At 38.9% G+C, this 24,980-nt stretch overlaps 1 protein-coding gene across 1 annotated transcript in view; it reads left to right on the top strand.

Annotated features, from left to right (window-relative positions):
• ATP8B4 (ATPase phospholipid transporting 8B4 (putative)) overlaps positions 1–24,980 on the top strand; it is a 366,096-nt gene that overhangs the window by 194,711 nt on the left and 146,405 nt on the right. The gene's annotated exons all lie outside the window — the stretch shown is intronic.

Below are 24,980 nucleotides of genomic sequence, written 5' to 3'. Positions count from 1 at the left end.
TTTGGAGTTTCCTTTGTGGAACACAGACATATTATTGTTACTTTTCATTTCTAGATCTAATACTATTTAGAACTGGCACACATGTGATGTTTGTAGCAGATGTTTAATGTATTTGAATTCTTTGCTTTGGTAATTTCTGGGAATATTGCTAGAGAGACTTCAACACATATCAAGTGATAGTGATAAGCATTTTTTATTAACTTGATAGTTGAGTTTAGAATGAATTATCCACCATAACACAGATCTTGAATTGCTGTTAAATTCATCCATCTATAAAGAAATGTACACAGGAATGGTTCTTGAATCTGAAATGGTTTAAAATGTGTATTTATACACAAACAACAGCAAAAACACCTCCAGAAAACTTAACAAAAAGGGAAATTTCAAACCTTCATTCCATGTTTCTTAGTCTCTTTCTTTGTCCCTTTTTTTTAACATGTGACAAAGTAAATTTGTAACATTGTACTTTAATCTGGCAGTCAATCACATCTGCTGGTGATTTTGAAGCATTTGGATACTGTGAAGAATGTAATTTTTAAAGGGAATATCATAAAACATATTAGTCACATGAGATGGAAAATTCCAAGAAATGGATATCAAGAGGGGCTAGGTAGTCTAGACAATGACTGGTAGGATTAAAGTAATTAATCTTCTGCAACTAAAACATTGACTGATTATTAATAATGTAATGAATACATGTAATTTTCCTTTATTGGATTATTTTAGAAAATGGCATTAAATGCACAGTGAAAAAAAATGATCTCAATCTAAAACCACAGTTGTAGAAACACAGCCTCTGAAAGTGTGATCTTGACGTGACATGGATAAGCCATAAAGATGCCTGGAACCATGTGGTTCATTTCCAATGTCAGCAGGTTTTGAATTGTTGCCACTATAGCATGGTGTTTAAAAGTATGGGTTTTGCGCTCAGGGAGACTTGAGTTTAGTCCTGACCCTGAATAATTCTATGGTCTTGAGCAAGTTCTTGAGAAGTGGTGACTCTTTGTAAGCTAACGTAGTGTGTGACTTTGAGAAGAACTGTTGCCTATCCTGATTTTCTCAAGCTTTGCAGTTCTGACTGGGAATTACATCTGACAATATGATCTGACTAATTCCCCAAGGAACATTTGATAATCAGTCTCATTACTTTGAAGTACCATCTCTCATGAAGTATGTTAAAAATATGTACAATTACATAATGCATTTGAACTAATAGCCTGAACATATCTTTTAATGCCTCTCAAATTACCAGTTAAATTTTGTGACAATATTTGGGCAGTGATAGATATTGACACCTCTACCTGGAGGCCATGGGAGTATCCAGTAACTTAGATATTCAGAAACTTGATGATTGTATGTGTCCCACACATGCTAGCTATCATTGTCATTATAATTAGAAGTAGCATTGGTCTTACTTTCTTGTGGCTTCATTTAGCTTCTTGTCTATTCCTTATGAGGTAACATCTCTTTGTAATTTGATATGGGGTGATGTTTTGAAAAGTATTGTTGCTGATCCTGTGATGTTGAAGGTAGAAGCACATCATTGAGAATGGCGTGTTCTCCATTCGGTTAAAAATGGGATTCGGTTAAAAATCACACAAGATTTTCCATTTGTAAGATTACCTTCTACTGTGAGCTCCTTTAGGGCATCTCTCTTGATCATGTCTGTGTCCCTTGAGCCTAGCACAGTGTCTATGGAATTTTCAAACTGAGCAGTAACAAGTATTCTTGCTGAGAGGGCAATCTACCAGAGGAGCTTGATCTGTAAAATTTTGCTGAGTCCCATTACTAGCCAATTCCAGTGGCTGGGGTTGTGGTCTTTGCAGAATGTTCTCAGGCTATGGAGACCGGCTTTTCACTTCTTGGAATTTGAGAAGTTGGAGAAATCAAATGGGCTTAGATTTGAGATAGCCCCGGGAGCTCTGAGTCCTCTTTTGGAGCTGGTGGTCATAGAGGATGCTCTCAGCGCTCTGCACAGACCACTGCTGTCTTCCTGTGCTCACCCTCAGTTCCTGTCTGCATTATTTGCTACTTTCTTCAGAGCACTGTCCTTGGGCTATTGGAGCCAATGACCGATTGGTGCAGGAGTAAGAAAGAGCAGCACCCCTGCCTCAAGTTGGACAAGCTCTGAGGTGCAGTTAGCACCCCAAGCGCCTGTTGAGATCAGGCTGAGGATGGGACTTTGCCTGCAGTCATACCCTCGCATGGCTTCTTCCCCTTCCATGTGTTGCTTCTCATCTTCCTTACCAGCTTCTCCCAGAAGTGATTTCCTAAAGAACCCTTTACATATGAATCCTCATCTCAGGATCTGCTTTTAGGGAAGTTGCTCTAAGACAGTAGTTAATGCATACTTAATCCCATGGCAATGTTAATGGAAAATGTTAGGAAAGTGCTTTGGGTCTATGCTAGACACCAATGGGTCATGATGCACAGATAAAGTAAAAAGCCTGGAGGAGATCAGAGGCATCCAGATGTTGTTGGATGTGGGTATCACACTGGGCTGGGCACTGCTAAGTACTGTGGCTTCCCTGTGTTCTCTGGCAGAGGGCTTCTGGACTTGAGGTTCATGCTAGGGCAGGAGCCTTCACTGGCTTGTCCTGGAGGGAGGGAAGGCATGGTCAGCTTCGGGGAGGAGATTCCTGAGGGAAAGGGGGTACGATGAAAGCACCAGTCAGGAAACCTGGTCTGTGTAAGTGATCGATGTGCTACTCTGGGCAATTAGTTGTCATTCTGGCCTTCAGGTCTCCCTTCTCCTGCGCTCAGAAGCAAGGAGCATGGCATTTACATTCAGATTCAACACATGTTTATTCAGCAACTACCATGCGTGGGCTCCAGTGCTTCCACATTTAACTCTCATAAAACCCCAGGGGGTAGGTGATAGTGCCTCTTTTTAGAGATGGAGAGATTAAGGCCTAGAAAAGGAATGACTTGTCCAGAGTTCCATGGCAAGTAAGAACCTAAATTAGCCTTTTACCTACTTGTGTTGTGATGTGTAAATGTAGACTTTGTGGTCTGACCACTTCTTCTCTATTTATTTTGCATTTGAAGGGCTTTGTACACAATTATAGAAATAGAAACATAATATATATATATATTTTTATCTAAATGTAATATATATGTGAATAAATATATATATCCTCACTTTTAGTGCCTGGAGCATTATTCATCTATGTTCTTAGCATTGTGCAAGCGAATGAACAATGTAAACTTAAGCCACACAATAAGTAGAGAGACAAAACTCTCCCTTTATAGCCTTCCTTTTCAAGGTTTTGTTACTTATATTCCTTTCCAGTCAGGACCAATCTTCTGTATCTACAATCTGTTAAATATGCGAAAGTGCTTAAGAAATAGGTGTTGAATTAGCCTTTGATAAAATCTTTTGGTGACTTAAGTTTTAAAACTAAGTAGAAGCGAACAATTCCAAGAAATTACTGTGCCTGCTGTATAGGAAGTGCACACTCTCCCCCAGGCTACGAGTGCCGTCTACTGACTGAACCTGTGGAAAACGTACCAGGAGATACTTAGTGTTTCTCTTGAGGGTTTCTCAGGTTATGCTAACATCCTGGGCCACTGGCCACCATGAGAGCACCTGGGCAGGTGAGGGGCAGTGAGAGGGAGTCTGAAAGTTCCCGCAGAGGTCATCCCATACAACACTCCTCAACGTGGGCTGCCCATTGTATCTGTGCCCCAACCATGCCCAGAGCAAGTAAGTGAGGGGAGGGCTCTGGTGTTTTATAAAGTTTCCAAGATGATTCTACTATGCAGACACAATCGAGAACCTCTAGTCAAGGCCATCTCTTTACCTACACTTGTATCTCTATGCATGTATCTCTCAAATTTTAAAAGACATCCAAGGGAAGGAATTCCATTAATTTTTTAAAATGATAAGCATAGTTTTTCACATAAATCCTCACAAAGGAATAATTCTGTAATGCCGATTTACATTTTTTTTGTAGTAAGGCTCACATTTTTAGTCAAACACATGGCCAATCAGTAATTATTTTGCCATATTTTTCTTTCCTTCAGAAATTCAGATTTTAATTTTTCTCATTTTCATCTTTTATTTCTTTCCCCATTACATGTGTTGTCCTCAACTCTGAATCATTTTCTGACTTTCATGTATTTGTGTAACTTCCAATTTTTGTTCTGTCCCATCAGCATTTCTAGTCGTATGGATTTGGGACAAGGGAAGGAGTGTGGAGGTCTTCTGCTACCCAGCTAAGTAGCCGTTAGTCTCATGAGGCTCTTGAGTACTTGAAATGAGGCTGGTCCAAGTTCAGATGTGTTATTAAGTATATAGTATATACCAGATTTTGATGGCATAGTACCAAAAAGAGTATGTAAGGTATGTCATTAATAATTTGTTTTATGTTGATTCCATTTTGAAATTATAGTATTTTGTATACATTGGGTTAAGTCAAACATATTATTAAATTTACCTTTTGAAAAACTTGTTTAAATGTGGCTACCAGAAAATTTATTTATTTTTTAACATCTTTATTGGAGTATAATTGCTTTACAATGGTGTGTTAGTTTCTACTGTATAACAAAGTGAATCAGCTATACATATACATACATCCCTATATATCCTCCCACTTGTGTCTCCCTCCCACCTTCCCTATCCCACCCCTCTAGGTGGTCACAAAGCACTGAGCTGATCTCCCTGTGCTATGCAGCTGCTTCCCACTAGCTACCCATTTTACATTTAAGATTACCGTTGTGGTCGACATTTGTGGCTGACCTTCTATTTCTATTGGATGGCACTACTTTTAGTTACAGGTGAGAGAATTGAGCCGAGAAGAAAATGAGCTCTATGCTATAAGCCTGGCCTCTGGATTCTCAGTTCAGGATTCTCTGTTTGATCTTGCTGGCTGTTGGCATAGTGGCTTTTGTCACTATGAACAAATAAAGTCAGTGTTACTTTTTCTTAGTAGTTTTTACTTCCCTAACATCTTCTGAACTTACACTTGTGCATTAGAACAATCTGAGCTCAGATGCTCTGGTGCAGTCGTCCCTCTTTCAGGCGGGATGTTTTCCCGCCTTCTCTGGATTTCAAACTGCTCTTGCCCATCAGCTTTTTGTGTAACAAATTCCACTTTATACTTTCCTGAGCTTTGGTATACTTGGCTTAAATCTCCCAGGCTCTTTCACAGAACTCTTCCCATCAATCTTCTTCAATCATTTCTCATTTGGAAACTGTGAGTATTTATAGGGAGAGACAAGGGCTTTCTTTCCTGCAGAATATTGTCTGTACTCTTCAAGTCTGGTATTCCTAGATGCTGCATAATTATGCAAACAAATATATTATTTCAGTAGATGCAAATTTTCTCTTTGTTTAATCAACTTTTCTGGTTTAAGTGATAACTCCCACTGGATATTAGTATAGAAAATTTCGTTTCATTTTTTTCTTTAGTATGTAGGGTTTTTTTCCATTATAAAAGTAGCATATGTTCATTAAGAGAAATTTGGAAAATAGGAAAAAGTAGAAGGAAGAAAATAACATTCATGCTTCCATTATCCAAAAGTAATTATTACTGTTTTCTTACATTTCCTTTCTGTCTTTTTTTTCTATGCCAAGGTTTCTAATAATTGTGTGTATATGTTTTTATCCTTCTCTTTTTACTTTTTGTTTTTTGGCTGCACCACACGGCTCGTGGGATCTTAGTTCCCTGACTAGGGGTCAAACCCCGGGCCGTCAGCAGTGAAAGCACGAGGTCTTAACCACTGGACCGCCAGGGAATTCCCGCCTTCCATTTTTACTTCACATCATATCATTGCCGTTTTACAAACCTTTTTCTATTGTCTTTATATACCTAATTTTTAAGGGCTGCATTTTTAAGGGCTGCATTCCTTTGAGTTCATGTCTTATAATTCACATAACCATTTCCCTATTGCTTAATATTTAGTCTGTTTTTAATTTTAAAGTATAGTTTCTTCATCTTTCTAAATTGATAGTTACCCTTTTCCATAAGACTGGGTTTTTGTGATATATTTACAAAATCCACTGAGAATGATTACATTGAACCTGTTATTTCCTATATTAAGTAATTGGAACTTGAAGCATTATTACTCAGTCTACTGATAGCAATTTTTATCGGAAGGTTTAAGAGTGAGCAGCAACAGGTTGGGCATATTGACTAAAGCATGGAAGGTTTCACTTCCGTCACACGTGGGAGTTTCCAGAGACAAGGGTTTCATGTCAGACCACCAACCAGCAAGTTTCAAGTTTATCTTTTCTTAATCATAGCACAATATGAAAAAAAACCCCAAAATGTTCTGCTTTTAAAAATGTATTAGAGACACATGTAAATCCCCAAACATCAATAATTTGAAACAGTTTGACTATAAGTTTTATACTGCAATTACTAGCTGTATTGCACTCATCTGTAAAGTATCTGCCTCAGTTTTGGTTTGCAGAATTCCCTGAGTAAATTTGGGCAGAGATTCAGAAGTGTGGCTAGCAGATCCTTTCAGGCAGCTCGGAAGGAACTCTTCCCATCTTCTTTGTCCTCCCAGATTAGAGGTATGTAGACCTGTGCTCAAAAGCTCTATCATTTGCTGTTGAATTCTTGGCAATAACTCACTCAGGAGAGGAGTAATTCATGGATGTTAGCCCCCTGTATTGGATTTGATCCTAAATGTTGGTCTTGGGTAACAGTGGCTTATTATTCTTATTAAAGATGCTCTTTTTGTCCTTGAGCTCCCTCAACAAAAAAATGCCCAAGGTCATTGAACTTAATGAATCTGCAGCTGACACGTATTTAGTGTGTCTGTGTGCTTCTTGTAAGTGAGGGAGTGGGAACATGCAAGGTTCTGGAATTCTATTGATTACATGGGAGAACAGATGAACCCTACTTCGAGTTATTTCATCTTCATCAGGGCCTGTGGACTTGCAGGGGGAGTGGAGACTTCTGTGGTTAAACACAAGGCAGAGCACCAACTCAATTTTCTTTTTTTACCTCCAGCCCATGTAAATAATTTATGTTATGATGGTACCATTGGGTCTAGGGGACAGCTATTCAGGGTCTATATGAAGAAATCTGCATATTTGAAAGGAAAATTTGAGGTGAAAAATATTGATTCTTCTTTTTTTAAACAGTGTTAATAAAACACACTATTATGGGCTTAAATAACAATGAATTCAAAAGTAAACTAATGGGAGTAGCCTCAGTACTTTTTGGACTCAGTGCAAATGGTTTAAAATTGATTTAATTTTTAGCTCACAGTGCTAGCTCAGTGAAACTATTTCAAAAATAGTTTCACCCCCGATAAATTAATTTCAGTTTCTTAAGTCTTGGACTGATCATTTCTTGGGCGATTCTGCATGTCAGCTTTGCAAATGGAAGCGTCCATTTGCCAATGCGCTGGTTTCTGTATGTGAGCCGTGACATTGCTGTAGTTCTTATAAGTGATTTTCCATTGTAATCAATTATTACATTGCATGAATACAATTTTTTGTGTTGAATTTCTAAATGGTGACTATTTCCCCAAATGAGGTGCATCTTGAAATAACAGGAAATTATAGTACTTTCAAAACTCTGCACATGGGTTTTTTTTCCAGTGGCATCTCCTAATTTCTTTTTAAAGTTTATATAACCCAGATGTTAGTGGCTCTCTTTTTCTCCTCTTAAAGCTCCCTTGAAGAACCCCCCAGGTGAAAGCATTAGGGAGCAAGGTAGAGTTGAATGAAGACTTTGGGGGGGATATAAATGAGGAAGTTTATTTCACAAACTCCATAGCAAACAATATGAAATCCCATTTTGACATTTTTCTTCCCCAAAGTTCTCTTTCTCTGCTGCTGGCCTTTATCATCTCTCCTTTCCCCATTCAGTGCTCAGTACAGCTGTCTCCAGTCTCCTTTCAGTATCTGGGGCCCCTCATATTTGTCTTCTTTTTATTAATCAGAGTAGTTTGGTTCTGCCTTGGCTGTGAACTCAAACCCATGCAGCTGCTCACCAAAATAGCAGGCTTTTCTGGAGCTAGGACCCACTTATCTGAGATGACAATGGAAGTTAAAAATACACCACATTCTATGTAACATTTAAAACTTGATTCTCTTTTTCAAAAATAGGTTTATGTATCTCTTCTCTGTTGTCATAGGGAGAGGTCTAGAATTTCTTTTGAAAAAACAAACCTAAACCTAAACCACAGAGGCCTTGAAGATTTTAGAACATTAACTTTAATAATGTAAAACCTTCTTAAGATCTTAAAATCTGAAAGCTGGAAGAGATCATAATATTATACTGAGTAAATTTGGTTTCAGTCAGAGCCCAGTGGTTGTCTATACCAAACCAAACAAATGTTTTGACAGCATTTGTCAATTAACTACTTACGGCTGATGAATTGGATACACATTTCTACTGCAAGGGCATTTTGCTTCAGATCTCCTGAGATAATCTCAGTGGCTTCATTTCTCCCATGCATCTAATTAATTAATTAATTTATTTTTAACATCTTTATTGGAGTATAATTGCTTTACAAAGGTGTGTTAGTTTCTGCTGTATAACAAAGTGAATCAGCTATACATATACATATATCCCCATATCTCCTCCCTCTTGTGTCTCCCTCCCACCCTCCCTATCCCACCCCTCTTAGGTGGTCACAAAGCACCGAGCTGATCTCCCTGTGATATGCAGCTGCTTCCCACTAGCCATCTGTTTTACATTTGGTAGTGTATATGTGTCCATGCCACTCTCTCACTTCTTCCCAGCTTACCCTTCCCACTCCCAGTGTCCTCAATTCCATAGTCCATTCTCTACGTCTGCATCTTTATTCCTGTCCTGCCCCTAGGTTCTTCAGAACCATTTTTTTTTTTTAGATTCCATATATATGTGTTAGCATACGGTATTTGTTTTTCTCTTTCTGACTTACCTCACTCTGTATGACAGATTCTAGGTCCATCCACCTCACTACAGATAAGTCAATTTTTTTTCTTTTTATGGCTGAGTAATATTCCATTGTATATATGTGCCACATCTTCTTTATCCATTCATTTGTTGATGGACACTTAGGTTGCTCCCATGTCCTAGCTATTGTAAATTGATGTGCAATGAACATTGTGGTACATGACTCTTTTTGAATTTTGGTTTTCTCAGGGTATATGCCCAGTAGTGGGATTGTTGGGTCATATGGTAGTTCTATTTGTAGTTTTTTAAGGACACTCCATACTGTTCTCCATAGTGACTGTATCAATTTACATTCCCACCAACAGTGCAAGAGGGTTCCCTTTTCTCCACACCTTCTCCAGCATTTATTGTTTCTAGATTTTTTGATGATGGCCATTCTGACTGGTATGACGTGATAACTCATTGTAGTTTTGATTTGCATTTCTCTAGTGATTAGTGATGTTGAGCATCCTTTCATGTGTTTGTTGACAATCTGTATTATCTTCTTTGGAGAAATGCCTATTTAGGTCTTCTGCCCATTTTTGGATTGGATTTTTTTTTGATATTGAGCTGCATGAGCTGCTTGTATATTTTTGAGATTGATCATTTGTCAGTTGCTTCATTTGCAAATATTTTCTCCCATTCTGAGGGTTGTCTTTTTGTCTTGTTTATGATTTCCTTTGCTGTGCAAAAGCTTTTAAGTTTCATTAGGTCCCGTTTGTTTATTTTTGTTTTTATTTCCCTTTCTCTAGGAGGTGGGTCAAAAAGGATCTTGCTGTGATTTATGTCATAGAGTGTTCTGCCTATGTTTTCCTCTAATAGTTTTATAGTGTCTGGCCTTACATTTAGGTCTTTAATCCACTTTGAGTTATTTTTGTGTATGGTGTTAGGGAGTGATCTAATTTCATTCTTTTACATGAAGCTGTCCAGTTTTCCCAGCACCACTTATTGAAGAGGGTGTCTTTTCTCCATTGTATATTCTTGCTTCCTTTATCAAAGGTAAGGTGACCATATGTGTGTGGGTTTATCTCTGGGCTTTCTATCCTGTTCCCTTGATCTATATTTCTGTTTGTGCCAGTACCATACTCTCTTGATTACTGTAGCTTTGTACTATAGTCTGAAATCCGGGAGCATGGTTCCTCCAGCTCCATTTTTCTTTCTCAAGATTGCTTTGGCTATTCGGGGTCTTTTTTGTTTCCATACAAGTTGTGAAATTTTTGGTTCTAGTTCTGTGAAAAATGCCATTGGTAGTTTGATAGGGATTGCATTGAATCTGTAGATTGCTTTGGGTAGTAGAGTCATTTTCACAATGTTAGTTCTTCCAATCCAAGACCAACCCATGCATTTTAGATTGGTATATTATCTGTCTTTTGTGGGTAGAAAATTAAGAAAATTTAAGAGTATAAAGAAAATACTGAAATTTCTCTTGATTCCATTATACAGATCAGAATGAACTACAGTGAACTTGTGAAGGCATTTTATTACTCCCTTTTCTCTCCCATCTTTGTATCTTTGTTTTCTCCTCTTCTTATTACTCTCTACTCCTCCACACAGTATTTATTTAAAAAATAATTGATATTATACTATACCCTATTGTCGTGGCTTGAATGGTGCCCCCAGCCCCCTAAAAGATAGGTCCACTGGAGCCTGTGTATGTGATCTTATCTGGAAAAAGGGTCTTTGCCTATATCATTAAGTTAAGGATCTTGAGATGAGATCATCCTGGTAATCCAATCACAAGTGTATAAGAGAAGAGCAGGGAAGAAGGTACATAGACAAAAAGATAATGTGAATGCAGAGGTTGGAGCTATAGAGCCCCAGGTCAAGATGCCTGAGGCTACCAGGAGCTGGGGGAGGGGTGTGGAACAGTTCCTTCTCTAGAGCCTCTAGGGAGAACACCACTCAGCACACAACTTGATTTTGGACTTCCAGCCTGTAGAACTGTAAGAGAATAAAGATTTACTGTTTTAAAACCTAGTTTGTGGTAATCTGTTATAGTGGACCTAGGAAACTAATGCTCACTGGTTTTTAGCTTTTAATCAGAGGTTCTATGTTTGTTCATTTTTTCACTCCGTAGACATTTATTAAGTGCCTACCATGTGTTAGGAAGAATGCCATGTGCTGGGGGTGCAGAGTTAAATAAAAGGTAATTTCTGCCCCCAATAGAATGCAATCATACCTATATTGTATGTAATAGGTTTATCTCTAGAATTGCAGGATACTCTCACATTTCATTGTTTTTACTCACAGGTAAGATGAGTGAGCAAAATGACTCATCTCATTAGGAATGTGCAGCTTTCAAAAATTCTTGTCGGTATGCAGGCTCTGTTGATAAACCGAAGCCAGGTGGTAGAAAACCTTAGTAGGATTTTGGAGCCTGGGTGGAAATGGTGCCTTGAAGCTGTGATTCAGGGGAACATTAAACCACCTTTAAACTTGAGCAGTATTATCAAAAACTAAGATCTAGTTCCTTATTCCATGTCAGGAACTTAAAAAATTCTCTCTTGAATTTTGACAAGGAATAGAGGTGTAATAATGGAAGAAAAAAGAAAGAGTGCAGTGTGAATAGAAAGTAAGAATAATGATCTCTAAATTAGATCTAAAGACTCAGAAGCATCTGGGAAACTTGGAGGCTGTAAGAGTGATATTGTCAGCAACACATGGGAAGAACACTCTGGCAGTGCCATTGTGGACTAGTTACTAGAGGTAACTTCCACAAGGAAGAAAGGGAGAGTGTAACTGGGATTGTGATGCTGAACATTGCAGAAGGAATGGACTCTAATGATGGAGAAAGAATAGATTTTGAAGGTGTGAAGAAAGTTGATACTATTTTTTAATGGAGAATATATGTGCAATAAAGTATACTTTCTCTAAGCTTCAGAAAAATGAGCATTAATTCAAAATAAGCATCTATTGGTTTTAAATTTGACTAATGTCCAGTGTTAAGCCTAGTATGGGGGAGTTCCAGGGGTAAAGCAGAAAAATGAAGCATTGAGAAATGAAATTGAGATTAAAAGGGCTTCATGGAGGATAACCCACGAACATCAGCAAAATCGAACGGGCTGTGTTGGCAATAGGAGATGTATTTCATTCAGATAATCTAATTTGCTCTGTGTGTCAGTCTACACATGCCAGGGCTTCATCAGAGACATGAAGTAGGCATTTTACAGGGGACTTGAGAGTGGTGGCAGGGACTCATATTTACTACTCACCCACATGGAGGCTAAGAACATGCTGGATGAAAAATACAAATAGATGAGCTAGCATAAATCCATTGTCTCCCTCATCTCTTTCCCATATTTCCAACTAGGTACTTTGGTAAAATGTGGTCCCGCTACGACTGCCATTGTCATATATATGCTGCTCATTATAGGACTGCCGGATGGCACAGCAGTGAGGGTATTGGGGAAAGCCCACCAGTCTAGTGTCAGGAAGCTGATGTCTGGTCCCTGCTTTGTCACTAAATTGGCTGTGTGACTAAGGACCAAGGACCTCAATTTTCTCATCTGTAAAACAAGGGAGTTGGATACCGTAATCTAAAAGCTTTTTCCAATCAGCAGATTACTTTTAAAAGAAATCTTTATAGAAGTCCAATATATAGAACATATACAAGTATACCAGTATACACAAGTACATATACATATACAAGAGGCCCCAGAGCAGGTGTCCTCAGCTGCCCTCTTACTCGGTGGTGGCCCCTGAGGGGCCAACATGAGCATTACTGGACCATTTAGTGCTTCTAACAGTGAGGTCTGAGGACTGCCTTTACTAGACCTCCTGAATCAAAATCTCTGAGTCTGGGATAGGACTCTATTAGCACCTTATGGGATTCTTATGCACATTGAAGTTTGAGTACCATTGGGCCAGATATTTCAAGGTCCCTTCCAGCCCTTAGGTACTGTGACTCTGATCCTCTTCACCTTTGTAGTGATGGTGAGGAAGGAGCCTAAGAAGGGAAGTCAGAGGCTCTATAGGATAAAAAGAATTAACACAGAATGGGAGGTTGGAAATGTAAGGATAGATACAATGGTAATAAAAATAATAGTAATAAAAAATGATAGTGGAAGAGGAGAGTTAGATACAAGAAAGTTACAGAATGATTTAGGGAAAGAAGAGAGGGACTTAAAAAAGTAGGATCTTCCAACAATGAGGATATTGTATTCCAAATGGGAGAAATTGTAACAGAAAGTGTCAGGAGACAATTCAGAGCACAAGGTTGCTGGAGTTAATGCCCTGACCAGACACTCCCACAAATTCTGCTTGTCTCTATCATAGCACATAATGTCATAAAGGTCTTCTTACCTTTCATTTATTTGTCTGTATTATTATATGCCAGGTACTGTGTTAGGTACTAGAAATGCAGTGAACCCCAATAGACATGGTCTCGGCAACCATGAAGATTAGTGTCTAGCGGGGAAGGTAGACGTAATAAAATACAGTAGTCTCCCTTTATCCAAGACCACCCCCCGCAGGTGATACCTGAAATCATGGATAGTACCAAACCCTATGTGTGCTATGTTTTTTCCTATACATACATACTTATGATAAAGTTTATAAATTAGGCACAGGAAGAAAATATCTGAATCGCCAGCATCACTACTCTTGCACTTTGGGACCATTATTAAGTAAAGTAAGACTACTTGAACACAAGCACTGCGATGCCCTGACAGTGATCTGATAACCTAGTCAGGTCTTAAGTGACTAAAGGGTGGGATACACTGAGCAAAGAGATGGTTGACGTCCCAGGTGGGATGGAGCAGGACAGCGCAAGATTTCATCATGCTACTCAGAACAGCGCACAATTTAAAACTTACGAATTATTTCTGAAATTTTCCATTTGATGTTGTCAGACTGCGGTTGGCTGCAAGTAACTGAAACTGCAGAGAGTGAAACCGCAGATAAAGGGGAACCACTGCAGTCACGCTAAGTAGTGTGTAATTACATGCCAAGGCAAGTGCTGCTAAGGAAAAGACTATGATTCTAAAGAAAGGGTTTTTTTGTGTATGTGTGTGGGGGGCAGTAGACAGAGGTGAGAAAGTTTAGAAATGGGTTCTTTGAGGAAGTAGTAAATTTAAGCTGAGAACTTATGACAGCTAGGAGTTAATCAGACAGTGTGTGGGGTGATGGGATGGGATGAGAAGCAGAATTACAGACAGAGAAAGCAGCATGTGCACAAGGCCCTGTGGAGGGAAGGAGGATGCGATGATGAGGGACTGAATGGCAGAAGCACAGAGACTGAGAGAAAAGCAGTGTGAGGTGAGGCTGGAAAAGTGGTCAGAGTCAGAGCCTGCAGGGCCTTGAAGACCACATTGAGAGCTTGAGTGTTTTTCCTAAGAACAGAGAGAATACATGGAAGGATTTGCCTTTGGAAAAGCTCACGCCTGCTGCGTGGAGGAAGAGCCAGTGGAAGGGGGCCAGGATAGATGTGGGAGAGGGGGGTTGTCCCGCTGTGCTTGCCTGTCTGTCATGCCATTGTGAGTTACTGGAGACTGAGACAGTCTCTATTTCCGTCACCTGACTGCACAGCATCCTGCATGTAGTTGATGCTCAGTAATTATGTGACGGATGAACCAAATGCATTTAAATTAAGCAAATCATTTTGAGGCAAGATCAGAATATCTTTTTAGTATCCTCTATCCTCCTTCTTCCCTGCAACCAATATGAGACAAGAGGAGGTGTCCACGTATCGCGTGTTCTGTGAACATCATTGTCTGCTGTCTTTACCACTGGAGGATGATGTCTGCTATAGGGTCATTGGATACCAGACCCATCTTTAATCCAAATGCTCTCTGTTACTTGGAATCTCCCTGATGCCTCTGCACCTTAAGGTGCATGAGACTGTGCCTGACATTTAAAGAAAGAGAGAGGATTAGCTCCATCTAGGCTTCATTTCTGAACTGGCAGAGCTCAAGGAAGTATTTGAAGCAGCTGCTCCCAGGTTTCTTTCTCAGCTGCTCCCAGGTTGTAGCATGTCAGAAAAACAAAAATGTGGGAAACCGGGCAGCCCTAGACACTGGGATGGGGGTGCGGAGATGGGCTTCCTTGTGTCTGCAGCAGATGTTTCCCTCCAGCAGGACTTTCTGAATCGCCGGGCTAATGAATCCCGTTAACCCAGCTTGCCTTATCTGGTTACCTTGCCCCGTGCCAGGCATTTGTGTTCAGGCATACTTTCCCCTTTCACAGTGCTAAATTTAAGGCTTAATTTTCAAATCAAATGTCCATCTGGCTGGCTGCCTGAAAAATCACATGTGGGGAGCTGAGAGACCCAGGCAAGAAACTGCCCTCGCTTCTGGAGAGCAGGTCTGGAAACCATATGAACTGTAAAGAGTTTTAAAATGTAAAAAAGTAAAGCTTTCTGCCAAAAGGGGAGAGCTGAGGTTTTCTTCTTTCTAGACTCGGTTATTAGATATCTGTTGGAAATTACTGACCTCTGCCATATAGTCTGTTTACTGCCTCTATCAGCGGGGCCCGGACCGTCCAGCTTTAATCCCCTTGGGGATTTAGCTCTGCCAACACTTGCTTTATTAGAAATAGGTTTTGGGGTGACAGCTATGTAAGTTATTAGGTATATGATTTTAATGGAAATTTGCCTTCTTTCACTTAACATTTCCTTCTGAAACTTGGATGATAGAAATAGGTTAATATTTTAAACAATAATAGAACCTAATTTTCCAGTAAGAGGAAGAAAAAGAATAAATAGAAAAAGGGACCTGGCTTCCTTTGTTTGCTCCCCCTCAGGTAACTCATATGCTACAACATCACTTCCCATTTTGAGAAATACACTCAGCATCGGTCCTATTTTCTGTGTTGGGCTTTCTCTTTTTCACCTGACACTTCATTATAGAAAGTAGTTCCATAGACTTTTTTTGTTTTGTTTTGTTTTTGCCTTTGGCCTTAATTCTTGTGGGTGCCAGGGCACAGAGATTCTGTCATTCTTTCTTATATGTAGACTATCAGTGATGCCATTTCATTGTGTATCGGTGAATATCTACAGAGTTTTTGTTCTTTTTCTCTTCATTCCAAATTTTGTCCTTTCTCTATATCACTTTTCTCACTCTTCTTCTAGGAGTAAAGAAGAAAGAAGACTGGAATTGAGATACAAAGAATAAGAAAACAATACTCAATATAGGCCTTTTAAAGTAGAGAGCATTTTAGAACATTAGATGTCTAAAATGGTAGAAATTATAGCAGAGCTTATGCAAATAAATACAAAATATCCCAGCATAAATACTTAGAATTGGCCTGCAGATTTGTTCATGTTCAGTTTCAAACCTGGTACTGATAATGTCGACGTAATGTAAGTCCTACTCAAATGGTACCTAATTATTGGCCACCATCCCTGGCTTAAAATCTCCCAATTAACCAAGTCAAAAATACAATTCCCAGCAGTGGCTCTTGTGATTAGGAAAGAAATTCAACAGAGAAAAGATGGTTATCTACATATTTAGATATATATTAGCAGATTACAAATAAAACCATAAGGCCTGAAACCCCCTGATAGCTAGAAAGCATAAAGGGCTGTGACAAGCAGAGAAGCCATCTTGTCATTGCTCTGAAGCAGAAAAACTTCATCCTGGAGCTGGGTGGAGCACACAGTGTAGAGTATTTTCCACAAAGTAATTCAAAGGGCAACTTTCTGGCAGAAAGTTTCCATCTTTCTAACAAAGGAAACCAGAGTCTACTCTAGACAGATCTATCTATTATCTAGATGGATCCAGGGATCAGAAAATTCTAGAGACTTTGGGACTTGAGGAATACCAGAGAGAAATGAAGGGATTGTATTAGAAGGCCTTTACCATCCCTCTTGCCTCTAAAATTTGAGAAATGGAACTACCATTTGATATTCCAACCCTCGACCCAAGCCTTCAGCTGTTCCAGGGACTTCCAGAGCTGTGATCTATGGGGTAGCAGATGAGGCAGTGCATGTGTTAGGACCTTCAGCAGAAGCTGGGTTTACCTAGGCCTGCAGGGTCCAGGTAGACTGGATTACTTTGGGAATTCTAGTTCATGTCCTAGGTTGGGGTAGGGAGAATGTTACAGTTCCTGCTTACACCCAACCCTATTGGCTTGGATAGGGCTCAACAATAGAGGCAGTCTTGTTGGGGCCACTTGAATTATTGTCCCAGCACTATTAAAACCAGACATATGGCTGTTCTGAGCCAAAGAGGAATGTTTAGGTCTGTCTTAGTTCCCTAAATATTGAATATCTTCAGTGTACCGAAGATGATTAAAATGCCATTGCTAGTTTCATGAATTCTCATTTTGTGGGGAGAGAGATAACCAAGTAGGTAGTTTCAGTATAATGTGAACAGTGATGGGGGTTTTCATGGGCTGATATGGAAGTACTGAAGAGGGGGTACTTAGCCCAGTCTAGGGCTCAGAAGAGGCTTCCTGGAAGAGGTGAATCTTTAACTAAAATTAATGAATAAAAAATGTGAAAACACAGAAAAATCAAAATTTCTACTTTTTGGAGAAAAGTATTATCCCTTGTGTTGTATTTTTTTGTTTTTTGCAAATATGCATATATATAGCTTTCTATTTTACTTTTTTCTTTTGATATAACTCATTTATGTCATTAAAAATTTTTTGAAAACATTTTTAATAGCTAAATAATAGATGTGCTCTAATTGATCATTCCCTTATTATTGGGAAATTAGCTTGTTTCTAATATTTTGTTTTAATAAATGATTCTCAGAGAAACATTTTTGAATGTAAGTTTCATATATATCTTTGTTTCTTTAGGGTATATTTCTAGGGAATCTAAACTTTGCCTCTTTTAAAGATTCTTAATACATACTGTTAAATTGCTTTCTAGGAAGTTTGTGCCCATCTATCCACCCATTTGAACAAACAAGTGGTTTTACCACAGCACCATTACAACTTTGAGTATTATCTTTTAGAAAATCTAGGCCAACTGCATAAGTTGTCTTGCATAACAGGTATCTTGTTGTTTTAAAGATTCATTGTTTTCTAGTGAAGGTGATTATTTTTTCAAGTATTTATCAATGGTATTATTTCTCGTTTTAGTGACTTGTCTATTTATATTCATTGCCTTTTGTTGGTCTATAGTATTTTTCGTGCTCTGTTTCAGAATATATTTAAAATTTTGTCTTCTAGTAAATTTTTCCAGTGGGAAACAATGACATCCCTACATGGTGTACAGAGATAGTACTTCAGGGTCTTTGCTAGCATAGTGTGCATGTTGAGTATAGTTCCTCTAAGCAGGACTAAGCCAGTCCATGGCTCACGGGCCCAGCTGCTCTGCGGCATGTGGGATCTTCCCAGACCGGGGCACGAACCCGTGTCCCATGCATCGACAGGCGGACTCTCAACCACTGCGCCAGCAGGGAAGCCCTGGGGAGATGATTTTAAATAGGGTGGCCAAACAGGCACGTGAAAAGATGCTCAATATCGCTAATCATCAGAGAAATGCAAATCAGAACCACAATAAGATATCACTTCACGGGCTTCCCTGGTGGCGCAGTGGTTGAGAGTCCGCCTGCCGATGCAGGGGACACGGGTTCGTGCCCCGGTCTGGGAAGATTCCACATGCCGCGGAGCGGCTAGGCCGCTGAGCCATGGCCGCTGAGCCTGCGTGTCCGGAGCCTGCGCGTCCGGAGTTTGTGCTCCGCAACGGGAGAGGCCACAACGGTGAGAGGCCTGTGTGCCGCAAAAAAAAAAAAAAAAAAAAAAAAGATATCACCTCACACTTGTCAGAATGGCTATTATCACAACGAACACAAATAACAAATGTTGGCAAAGATGTGGAGAAAAGGGAACCCTACACTGTTGGGAATATATTGGTGCAGCCACTGTGGAAAACAGTATGGGGATTGCTCAAAAAACTAAAAATAGAACTACCGTGTGACCCAGCAATTCCACTCCTGGGTATATGTCCAAAAAAACCAAAAACACTTGTTTGAAAAGATACAGGCACCCCAATGTTCATAGCAGTGTTATTTACAATTACCAAGATATGGAAGCAACCTAAATGTCCATCAACAGATGAATGGATAAAGAAGATGTGGGAGATATATATATGATGGAATACTCAGACATAAAAAAAGAATGAAATTTTGCCATTGCAGCAACATGGTTGGGCTTGGAGGGCATTATAGTAAGTGAATTAGGTCAGAAGGAGAAATAAAAATACTGTATGATATCACTTATATGTGGAATCTAAAAAATGCAACAAACTAGTGAATAAAACAAAAAAGAAGTGGACTAACAGATATAAAGAAAAAACTAGTGGTTACCAGTGGGGAGAGGAGAAGGGGGGCAATAAAGGGACAGGGGATTAAAAAAAGGGGTTATTATGGGATTATATGAAATCATGTGGGTGGAACTTTTGAAAATTGTAAAGCACTATAGAATTTAAAGGATCTTTCATTCAATTAAAAAAATAAAAGTGATCCTTCAAATCTGAAAACAAACAAACAAATAAATAAATAAATAAGGTGACCAAAGAAGGTCCCTTAAGAAGATAAGCTTTGAGCTGAGAGGGAGCTAGCCATGCCAAGATCTTGGGTAAAAACAATAAGTATAAAGGCCCCAAAGTGGCAATGAACTCAACAGTAAAATGTCTACTGTGGCTAGGGTATTGTGATAAAGGGGAGTTCTGAGGGGTTGGCAAGAGCCAATTCTTAGAGATCATGGTGGGAGATTCCAAGTTTATACTAAATGTAATGTGAAGCTGGTTGTAAGCAGGAGAATTACATGGTGTGACCAAAAGATTTCTCTGGCTGGTGTGTGGACAGTAGACAGCAAAGAAGGGCAAGAGCAGAATGGGGATGATAAATTATGAGTTTTCTACTGTTGCCCAGGTGAAATGATGGTGGTAGTAGTGCAGAAGATACAAAGTAGGAATATTTCTTATTATGGATTGTCAAACACATGAAAATAGAACAGTACAATGAACTCTTTTTTATGTATTACCCAGCTGAAGACACCATCAACTTTCTGCTATTTTTGTATCTATTCTCAATTTTTATTTTCTCGGGTATTTTAAAAGTAAATCCTATATGTCATACTATACTATCAGTAAGCACCACTATAGCATTTCTCTTGAACAGATAAAGACATAATGTATTTAACCATAATACCATTACTACACCCAATGAAGTAGCAGTACTCCCTTAACATTATCTAATACCCACAGATTGAGATGAATTTTGAAGGTAGAGCCAGTAGGAGTGCTGCCATGTTGGAAGTGTATGAAGAGAGAAATTAGGAGGAGTGGTTCTTGGCCGAGGTTCCAAGATGGGGAAAACTGGGAAAGGAGCGTGTTATTGTGGTGTTGACTTTTTTTGACTGGACTGGGAAACCATAGTTCTATTGAGATACTAACCATTCTGTAGAGATATAGAATGGGCAGCTGAAGCTTAGGGGAGAAGTCTGATCTGAAGATATATTTGAAAGTCATCTAGCTACCTGGGGTGAGAGTCCAGACTCTAGAGAGTGAAGAGAGGAGCTCTGTGGCACTCCAAGGTTTGAAGATGTGAAGAAAAGAAGAGGCTGGCTAAGGGTTTAAGAAGGAGTGACTAATGAAGTAAGAAGAAAACCAAGGGAATGCGGTACTCTGGATTTAAAGAAAAGAAGGTGTTTGAAGTAGGAGGGGGTGGTTAACTGTGCTGGGTATAGTGAAGACTGAGAACTGATTCTTGGATTTAACACCATGAAGAGGGATTGCAGTTGGAGGGATGGAGACAAAATCCTACTTGGAGAAAGCAGGGGTAATCTTGAAGTGGAGATACTAAATATAGATAGCTCTTTTGAAGACTTAAAAATTGGAACGTACCATCCTTATAATGAGATACTTAATAATAAGTAGTCACAATACTTTAAGGTATATGTTATTTTATGGTTTACAAAATTCTTCATAAACTTCTGTAAAATTCACAGGTGTCATCATAGATACATGTTTAAATGTCAGGTGGGTTTATTCCATTTTAAAAGCGTAGTATTATGAATAAATAAGCATTCTGAGGAGCTGGTATGAGCCAATTAATGTAGATCATAGTGGGGAATTCCAGTTCTGGTCAACTTCTTGCCCAAGTGACATGGTTTGTTGGTTGTAGACTTAGGCTCAAGTCTAGGTCTTCTGCTTCTCATGACACAGACTCTTTCTACTATGTTACATCATGTCTTTCATAAACTTAAGGTCAAGAGTCTCCTCTTTAAGAATGTAAGGATTAAAAAAAATTGATTCCTACTTCTGGTCCATTCTGAATAGTATTCTGTTTCTGCAAGTATCAAGATTCTCCCTACAATGTCATCCTCAAAGGACAGAATCTTTTTTTTTTAAATATCTTTATTGGAGTATAATTGCTTTACAACGTTGTGTTAGTTTCTGCTGTACAACAAAGCAAATCAGCTGTATGCATACGTATATCCCCACATCCCCTCCCTCTTGAGCCTCCCTCTCACCCTCCCTATCCCACACCTCTAGGTCGTCACAAAGCATCGAGCTGATCTCCCAGGACAGAATCTTTACTTTAAAATTTCCTAGTTTTTGTTTAAACAATCCATTAGAATTTGTCATTCATGAATTTCAAACATTACTTTGAACTTTGTTTCTCCTCATAATGAAAGTGTCTAGGGTACAAAACTGATGGCCCAGTGAACGGAATTATTCTAGTAATTGCAAGCAATAAGATTTATCTTGGTCCTGAGAGAAATGTGAATGACATAATGGCTGAAGCCTCAGAAAGCAGAGATATTTTACTCATGACCACAAGTAAATCCTGATTGAAATCTGTTGGCATGATGTTAAGTCATGATTCTTAGAAGCTAAGTCTGGAGGGACCAGAGTAATACAGTCCAGGCATATAGTTTTCTGATGAGCTCACAGTATAAGGGGACAAAGCTGGGAATATCTTGAGGAATGAAAGTTAATCTATCCTTTACTAGACAATTTCTCTGGTCTGTCAATTTTCTCACTGGGCTTTTGATGACAGCTTTATGGCAAACAATCTAACACTGAGATCATTCTCTTGAAGTACAGGTACTCCTCACTGCTGAGTGGAAGAATGTCCACATGCTCTAGGTATTAGAAAGCAAAAATGATTTAATTAGGGTTATTTAAGAGCCAGATTTATATCCCACTAGTCTCTAGGTTTTTTGAAACCACGGTCTGTATCTAATTCTACTTTTAGCATCAACACTCAGCTCAATGCCTGGCGCAGAATGTTCATTTTGTATGTATGAAGCAGTCTTTTTTTTTTTTTTTTTTTTTTTGGTTGCACTATGCAGCATGTGGGATCTTAGTTCCCTCACCAGGGATCGAAACTGCACCTCCTACATTGGAAGCACAGAGTCTTAACCACTGGGCTGCCAGGGAAGTCCCCTATGGAGCAGTCTTGAACTCACTAAATGAAGGGTGATGGTACCTCACATGCCAGTGGATGATGATCTAATGAAGAATTCTACCTACGTGCTATCTTATTTCTGAGGAACTCAAAGTGATAAGGAACTCAAAGAACCTACTTTAAAGTAACATTTTCTTAAAAATTGTTTAGGATTTAATGTGACTGCAAACCTAGTAAGAAAATTAACTCCCAATTTTCCAGTGATATCCTCAGCTGTGTTTTGTGCTGCAGAGTCAGGAATGCTATTTCCAGAGATGCTAGGTGTTGTGACCAGAGCGAAACAAATGACACCTCCAAGAGACACCACCTAGAGACACCTTAGCTCTGTCTGTGTCTGTATGGCACGTATTATTACTTGGCATATTAAGCAACTATTTTTTTCTGGTTTAACATATGTTTGCTTCTCTCTTAATTTGGCTCTGTGTAGGAAAAATGATTAAGAACATCATTAGAGGCAATGGGAAAACATAATACAGGCCTTCTATCCTGGAACCAAAATTCTCGGGTTTTATTTTCCTCCAATGGAACTGTCCGTTTGAAAGTATTATTCAGAAATAGAGGTTGTCATTTAATATGAGCTAGATAAGAGCATATTCTCTGATTTCTCAAAATAAGGTGTGGCAATTTAGGTGAAGAAAATGGTTGATCTGCTCAGGCTAAGGTAATTGCCTGCAAATTTTTCATCAAAATATATTCTTCAAAATCGTATCAAGTATCTTTTCCAACCAAAACACTATGAGACAGATATCAGTTAGAGGAACAAAATCGGTAAAAAATACAAACACATGGAGGCTAAATAATACACTGCTTAGTAACCAAGAGATCACTGAAGAAATCAAAGAGGAAATCAAAAAATACCTAGGAACAGGGCTTCCCTGTGGCGCAGTGGTTGAGAGTCCGCCTGCCAATGCAGGGGACATGGGTTCGTGTCCCAGTCCGGGAAGATCCCACATGCTGCGGAGCAGCTAGGCCCGTGAGCCATGGGCGCTGAGCCTGCCGTCTGGAGCCTGTGCTCCGCAACAGGAGAGGCCACGACAGTGAGAGGACCACGTACCGCAAAAAAACAAAAAAAAACAAAAACAAAAAAACAAAAAAAAACCCCCTAGAAACAAATGACAATAAAAACACGATGACCCAAAACCTATGGGATGCAAAAAAGCAGTTCTAAGAGGGGAGTTTATAGCAATACAATCCTACCTCAAGAAACATCTCAAATAAACAACCTAACCTTACACCTAAAGCAACTAGAGATAGAAGAACAAAAAAACCCTAAAGATCGCAAAAGGAAAGAAATCATAAAGATTAGATCAGAAATAAATGAAAAAGAAATGAAAACAATAGCAAAGATCAATAAAACAAAGCTGGTTCTTTGAGAAGATAAACAAAATTGATAAAACCATTAGCCAGAATCATCAAGAAAAAAAGGGAGAAGACTCAAATCAATAGAATTAGAAATGAAAAAGGAGAAGTAACAACTGACACTGCAGAAATACAAAGTATCATGAGAGATTACTACAAGCAACTCTATGCCAATAAAATGGACAACCTGGAAGAAATGGACAAGTTCTTAGAAAAGAGCACCCTTCAGAGACTGAACCAGGAAGAAATAGAAAACATAAACAGACCAATCACAAGCACTGAACTTGAGACTGTGATTAAAAATCTTCCAACAAACAAAAGCCCTGGACCAGATGGCTTCACAGGCGAATTCTATCAAATATTTACAGAAGAGCTAACACCTATCCTTCTCAAACTCTTCCAAGATATAGCAGAGGGAGGAACACTCCCAAGCTCATTCTATGAGGCCACCATCACCCTGATACCAAAACCAGACAAAGATACTACAAAAAAAGAAAAGTACAGGCCAATATCACTGATGAACATAGATACAAAAATCCTCAACAAAATACTAGCACACAGAATCCAACAGCACATTAAAAGGATCACACAGCATGATCAAGGGGAGTTTATCCCAGGAGGCAATGATTCTTCAATATATGCAAATCAATCAATGTAATATACCATATTAACAAACTGAAGGATAAAAACCATATGGTCATCTCAATAGATGCAGAAAAAGCTTTTGACAAAATTCAACACCTGTTTATGATAAAAACCCTCCAGAAAGTAGGCATAGAGGGAACTTACCTCAACATAATAAAGGCCATATAGGACAAACCCACAGCCAACACCATTCTCAGTGGTGAAAAACTGAAACCATTTCCACTAAGATCAGGAACAAGACAAGGTTCCCCATTCTCACCACTACTATTCAACATAGTTTTGGAAGCTTTAGCCACAGCAATCAGAGAAGAAAAAGGAATAAAAGGAATCCAAATCGGAAAAGAAGAAGTAAAACTGCCACTGTTTGCAGATGACATGATACTATACATAGAGAATCCTAAAGATGCTACCAGAAAACTACTAGAGCTAATCAATGAATTTGGTAAAGTAGCAGGATACAGAATTAATGCACAGAAATCTCTTGCATTCCTATACACTAATGATGAAAAATCTGAAAGAGAAATTAAGGAAACATGCCTATTTACTATTACAACAAAAAGAATAAAATACCTAGGAATAAACCTACCTAAGTAGACAAAAGATCTGTATGCAGAAAACTATAAGACACTGATGAAAGAAATTAAAGATGACAAAAACAGATGGAGAGATATACCATTTCTTGGACTGGAAGAATCAATATTGTGAAAATGACTATACTACCCAA

The sequence above is a fragment of the Delphinus delphis genome, chromosome 2 (genome assembly GCF_949987515.2).
Source record: "Delphinus delphis chromosome 2, mDelDel1.2, whole genome shotgun sequence".
Classification (NCBI taxonomy): domain Eukaryota; kingdom Metazoa; phylum Chordata; class Mammalia; order Artiodactyla; family Delphinidae; genus Delphinus; species Delphinus delphis.
The sequence above is the reverse complement of the archived record's forward strand: the minus strand, read 5'-3'. Positions and strand labels throughout refer to the sequence as shown.